The sequence below is a fragment of the Drosophila willistoni genome, chromosome 3R, assembly GCF_018902025.1.
Source record: "Drosophila willistoni isolate 14030-0811.24 chromosome 3R, UCI_dwil_1.1, whole genome shotgun sequence".
Classification (NCBI taxonomy): Eukaryota; Metazoa; Arthropoda; class Insecta; order Diptera; family Drosophilidae; genus Drosophila; species Drosophila willistoni.
In genome coordinates this window covers 2008229-2014923 of record NC_061086.1, presented here as the reverse complement: position 1 = coordinate 2014923, position 6695 = coordinate 2008229, and positions in this window count along the sequence as shown.

The window sequence follows — 6695 nt, the reverse complement described above, 5'->3', positions numbered from 1 at the left end:
TTACTAACTATTATTACGCTGGCTATATTGAGATATTCTCGATTATCTTGAAAATTGCAATTGGATTATTGCACTTTGTTTTGGGTATAGAACTATTTGAAAAGTGATGTATTGGTTACTGTTGAATCTAAATACAATATTTGTATGTATATGAATATAGGTATATATACAATTGCGGAATACTCTATATTCTAGTGAGTGAAATGGAGTGAGTGTGTCTATTTGTGTGGCTGTGACTATTTTTGATGTGAGTGTAGCTAGCTGTATGGTAAGTGGTATTCCAAACTGTCTGTTCCGGTGTCAGTGTGTGTTGCATTAGCACTAGGTGGCCGTATCTTGATGCTGGCCGTTAAGGATACGTGGATACGAGAGGCTTCTCTTGGCTCTTCTCGCTCGAAATTACTATTTTCGATCTCGATCTGGATTTATGGCTATATCTGTTATCGCTATAGCTATGCTGATGCATGGGATGAATAATAATACGGATAGAAAACGAATGCAGGAGACGGAAACGCCAGTGGCACGTGAACGTTTTGCCACAGACCTAATCAATTTTTTAGTTGGCGATCTGCGATCTCGTACTCATACTTATGGATTTATGTTTGCGTGACTTTTAAATTTATTTTGATTTTTAGAAATATTTTTGTTTTTTTGTATCGAGTATTTTGCTTTTGGTAGTTTTGGTTTCAGTTTCAATTTGGTTTCGATTTGGTTTTGCTTAAAATATTTTTCAAAAATGTGTGAGATTTTTGGTTTTTGGCTTAATTGGTTTCTAGGCTTGTTGAATTTTTTTCTTTTTGTACTTTTAATTTCAATTTTTGCGAAATTCTGTCGTTTTGAGTTGTTTCATAATTTTCGTTTTTAAAGCGCCGTTAAATTTAGATTTGTAATTGGGTTTCTTTCTTCTTTTGTATAATTTTTATGTTTATGTTATTTTTTTCGTGGAGTTTTGATAAATTTTGAACTTTTCGTTGTCGTTTATTGGTTGTTGTTTTTGTTGTTGTTGCAGATGTTTCAGATGTTGTTATTTGTTGTTACGTTGTACAGGTCTAAAGTTGATAAATATTATTTCCTTGTTGTTGTTGACGTTGTTGTTGTTGGTGGTAGTGGTGTTAGTGATGCATACATAAAGAAATCAATAAGTATAATTATATCCGTTCTATTGCGATTTAACTGAATTATGGTTGGGTTAGTTGTGGAGATCTATGGTCATTTGCTTCTGGTTGCTTAAAAATGTTTTTGGTCTATTGTTTTTGTTAAAAATTATGATGATCTGTAAACGAGACGAAGAGAAAGGAAATTTTTGTTTTATGTTCAGTGCACAATACGAATGATTCCGAAAAATGGAATCGCGACTTGAGGATAATAAAAGGAATCAGGAAGGGAATCGGGACTATAAAATTTTGAAAGTATCCAAAGTAATGCTATATATTTATATATTTGTATGTAGATGAGTTTTGTCACTCGCGATTAACCGATCTAAATATTCACATTTGAGAAATAAAAATGCTCCGCGTGGTCTGGACGATCCGCAGTCGGTTGTTCTACTCCATGGACTATTGCGTGAATGCGGCGACCAAATAATTGAGAATAAAAATCTGCTGCTCCAAAAACAAAAAAAAAAAAAACAAAAATTACGTCGGCGACGTCGATGTTTGTCGAGGTGCGGGGGCGCTGACGTTGGAGATGCCGTGGACATGGACATGGACAACGCAGAACGGACAGCGGACAGCGGACAAGGGGACACGACAAGGGGCCTTGAGGGACCTGAGGGAATGGAGCGGTATGCTTATTATAAGATAAAAATTCAGTGCGATAAACAAAAAGCGACAGCGACAGAAACAGAACAGCAGCAACAGCAGCAGCGTCAATGGCAGCTCAGCAGCAGCCGCAGCAGCAGCAACAGCGGATGTGGATGCAGCAGAGTCAGAGACTGGAGAAATTGCACTTGCAATTGCATATCTGACAGCTGCAGTCGCTGTCGCCGGCGTAGGCATGTCTGTGTGTACATATGCATGTGTGTGCGTGTGGGTACATGTGGAAAGGGGCCACAAAATTCGTCTGCGTCTGCCCCATTCCGCTCTTCTCATCCCGATCCCGTTACTCTCTCACACACATGCACATGCAAGCAGAGAGAGAGAGAGTCATTGCTGCAGTGCAGCGTCAAAATGCAGTTTTCGGTTGCCAGAGCTGCATTTGGATGCAGGCTCCTGCTGCACTTTCTGCAGTAATATCATCCCTTATGTTGCGGCGATGACCACCAACAACACCACCTCCGTACTCCAACTCCGTGTCTCTGTCACTTACCACCCACACTCACTCCCCCACTTCGCTTCCCTCCCCCACCACCACCCTCACAATTGTTCATGTTGGCGGTATGCAAATTTGTGCACGATTAAATGTCTGCGTCAAGGCCTCTCTATCTCTCTCACGTGGACTCACTCTGACTCTGACTCTTTCTCTTTCTGTCTGGCTTATGTTTATGCGTGGCAGCGGTTGTTTTCCCTCGCCCTCAACCTGTCTCTGTCCTTGTCCCAGGATGCATTTCCGCTTGTCGTCACAGCACTGCATGTGTCTGTATATATGTATATATAAATATATATAAATTTATATACTTATATATATATATATATATATATATGACGTGTGTGAGTGCGTTCACTTATGTACACACATACACAGTGCATGTGCATTGGGTCGGACTCGGCTTCTGTTGGTGCGTCTGTATTTGTGCATGCATTTTGCTATGTACAACTACAACATTTGGAAACCAGGCTCGAACACTTACATGCAGAATGCACTTGCACACACACACACACACACGATATTATTATGAGCGTCTATGTATGCGTGCAGAGTCCATTTTTAATGGTCGCCGACGCAGCTGCCGTTTCATCGATTTTCGTCTAGCCAGTTTTCTCCCTCAACATTATCGATTTCCCCCCTCCCCAAAGGAAACAGAAAAAAGAAACACAAAATTTGGAGTTCAGACTAAATGTTTAATACGGGCTTACGCCCGTTTCAATGTCTCTTATTTCGTTACTAAGATACATTCACAAGTAGTTAGTGAAATAATACACAAATCTGCACATGGCCACCGTTAGAAAGGACTCTTACTTGAGCAAGAACAGGTTAAAGGTGCTTACTGGCGATTAACAGATATTTAACAATCGATTGGAATTAGTTTTAAAACAATTTCTAATTAAAAAAAAACCTTCGTAAGAAATGACATTAGGTTTGAAGCATTTCAATCAATTTTTTAGCAAGATTGTTTTTAAAAAACAATTTAGAGTTTAAATAAATGAGTAATGCAACTATTATGTAACTACAATATATGTATGTATATATATGTATGTAGGTTTATAGACTCGAACTCTAATTAAATCGTACAATATTACAAATTATAAACAAACTGATGCCATAAATCTTTTAGAAGTAAAGGTATACAGATTTTTGTTCTGAATGAAAACATATTGTGAAAATCGAAGACAAAAAACTTATTAACCTGTTAATGGAATAATCTTCTTCTGAATATTGAGCCGAGGAGGCATTTTAGTAAAGTAAAAATTTAAATGCTTGACGAATATTTTTCTCGCCTAATATCAATCAGTTTGTTGCATGAATTTATATAAAAATATTTTATTTTGAGCCTTTTTAATTAATTTTGTTGAAATGCATTTTTCCCATTTGGAAATGTATTCTCCACCTCCACCTTCACCCTCACCGCCCACCCCCAGTGGAATGTTTTTCCATTGCTAACTGAATTAATGAGATATTTATTTTTCGGATGGAGATACAATTGTGTGCAATATGGCGACCATGTACATACATACATATTTTTATATAAAATACATAACCATGCATATATAAATAAGTATATACATAAAAGCCTACGATGAGCTGACGTTCGAACTGAGGCTGACGGCCGGAATCCGCGGTGGATGACGTCCAGCATTCCCCACCATGATATACGTACATGTCCATGTACAACATATATGTATGTACATGCATCCACACATACATACTTATATATTGTGTATGTGTTTAGACACATGCAACTGTTAAGTACATATGTGCATATAACGATGCTCATTTATTAATTTATATTAATTTGTGTGGACCCGGCCTGGGTCTGGGCCTGAGCCGGAGCCGGAGCCGTAGCCGACCCAGGCTCGGCCTACCCCGGAGTCGAATTGCATTCGAGAATATATACGAATTATATTCCAATTCGTTCTTATATACACACATTTGCTGCCTATGTGTGTGTTGGCTAGATTCGTCATGCAGGCTATTGCACCTGTATGTACATATGTATGTACTTATGTATGTAAATACATACTTATGTGCATGTGCAATTGGCAAATAATGAAAATTCATAAATTTTCCCCATTCCTATTCTTACAAAATTGTGAACAAAATAACTTTTTTTGTTTTAATTTATTTATGTATTTAAGATTTAATTAAACAACTAAAAAACTGTTTTATTTGACCATCCTGAAAATGCGAATAGCAAACATTATACGAAATATTGAAAATTAGTGAACTTAGTTGGCTTAACTTGGCCATTTAAAATTGGCAGAAGATGAAAGATTGCGGCCCAAAGGATGTCCATTTTGCCAAACAGAGTCACAGAGGACAACCTGGTCTCGCCTGGTGGCGCTTTCGTTTGGGCCTGGACGTGTCATAGTTTGCAGTCAAGGCCTATGTCAAGGTTGTTAGCATTCGCTAGACTAGACGCACAGCTTCCACATCTATCTATCTCTCTGCCTCTTGTCTCCTCTCTGCCCTTGAAACTAAAACTGGGAACTCTGCGTAGTGGGGAAATGGGGAGTGGGAGGTGAGGAGTAGAGGAATGAGGGATGGAACTGGCTGGAGTTAGAATTGGGTGTGTGGTGTAAGGGTAAGACCAGTGATTGTCTTTGTTTCGGTTGACCCGTTTCTAACTACTTTGCTGAGCGCAGGAGCAGTAGCAGAGGCAGTGGCAGTGGCTATGGCTGTGGCAGTGTCCGTAGCTGGGGCATCGAAGGCAACAGAAACAGAACAAACTTTTGGCCAGTGAGCAGTGCTTTTTGCCTTTTTATTTTCATAGCCTTGAATCAGTTCTCGTTTTGTTTGGCTAGCTAGCACTGCTAACGGATGCAGGAATCGTCTTGCAATCTTGGAATCTTCATGGGTCCACTTGATGGGCCGCATATTGACACAATCCCATGGGCTCCAAAGCGACTATAATTTCAATATACTGGAAACATATACATATTCAAATATATACATACATACGTGGATTTTGGATGGTGGCAAATGCGTGAATCATAAATAATTGAAGTAGCGTCAGTGCTTGTTGCAAGTATATACTTAAATGCACATACAAATATGTATGTATATGTATATGTATGTACCAACAATTTTCATCCGCATTCAGAGATATGTACGTACATACATATGTACATATACATATGTGTGTATGTACGTATGCACGTATGGACTTATAGGAATGACTACATGGCGAAATGGCCACGAGCAGACGCACTTTCTCCTACTCCCACTGTCCATTTCTTGTGAAATAATGTGGGGTGTTTGAATGCAATTTGTTGTGAATAAATAATTGCGCTGAACGAAGAGGCAGGCAATAGCAAATGCATTTCAACTGCACTCGCCCCAGACATACCTACTTATGTGTGTGTGAGTGTGTAAGTGCGTGTGTGTGTCCATACATACGTTTATTTACAATTCATTTGCAATGCGGTCGCCATTTTGTGTGCGATAGGTGTCCACTTGGACGAGGAGGACCCCTGGTGTCCATACATAGGTTCACACAAATGTATTTAACAAATATATATATATAATTTTATATTCATGCATTAGGGTATTTAATTATATGTATGTATATATTTTTATATGACACTTATTATGTAAAGTTGGTACATAAGGATGCAAAAGGAATCTACAGCGAACTCATCCTTGTCTTTCGACATTAGCATAACATGACCACAACCCCACCTCACCCCCACACATACCGACACCCACAGCTTCATTCCCATGCCTAATCCAATCCCAAAGGATACATATGTACATACATATATGCAGTTGCATTTACGCGAGAGCGACAGTGACTCTCTGGTCTCTGTGTGGTCACGACTATCAGGTTGACCCTAACTGCCCCGGTCCAGCAGAATCCAATTCTGTTCTCTGCTTATCCATATGCGGATTCTCCCTTTTGTTGGTGAATATTTGAAATTCATTTAAACATGCACACACACACACACACACACACACACCTCGTTGGCATTTAAAATGGAATTACAAGTATATACTTATGTATATAAATATATATACATATATGTATTATATAACATGGGCACAACCAGGATCTTATTAATTTGTAATCGGGGGCCCACATAGATGTGCATCCTTTGCAAACTTACCAAGATGCAAAACCACTTGAATGGCACCTTTTACGCCCATCTACGTCCATATATATGTATGTATGTATGAACTTCCTAAGTTTATGTGTGTTGTTCAAACAAAATACAAATTGAGCTTGTAGTGGTAGTGGCAATGGTAATGTGCCTCTGACTGGACGCATCTCTGCAATCTAATAATAAGCTAATATACACGCACGCACACACACACACACACACACAAACACATAGGATTTTTGTACATTCATATTATGGTTTGTTCGCTGTAGCAAATAG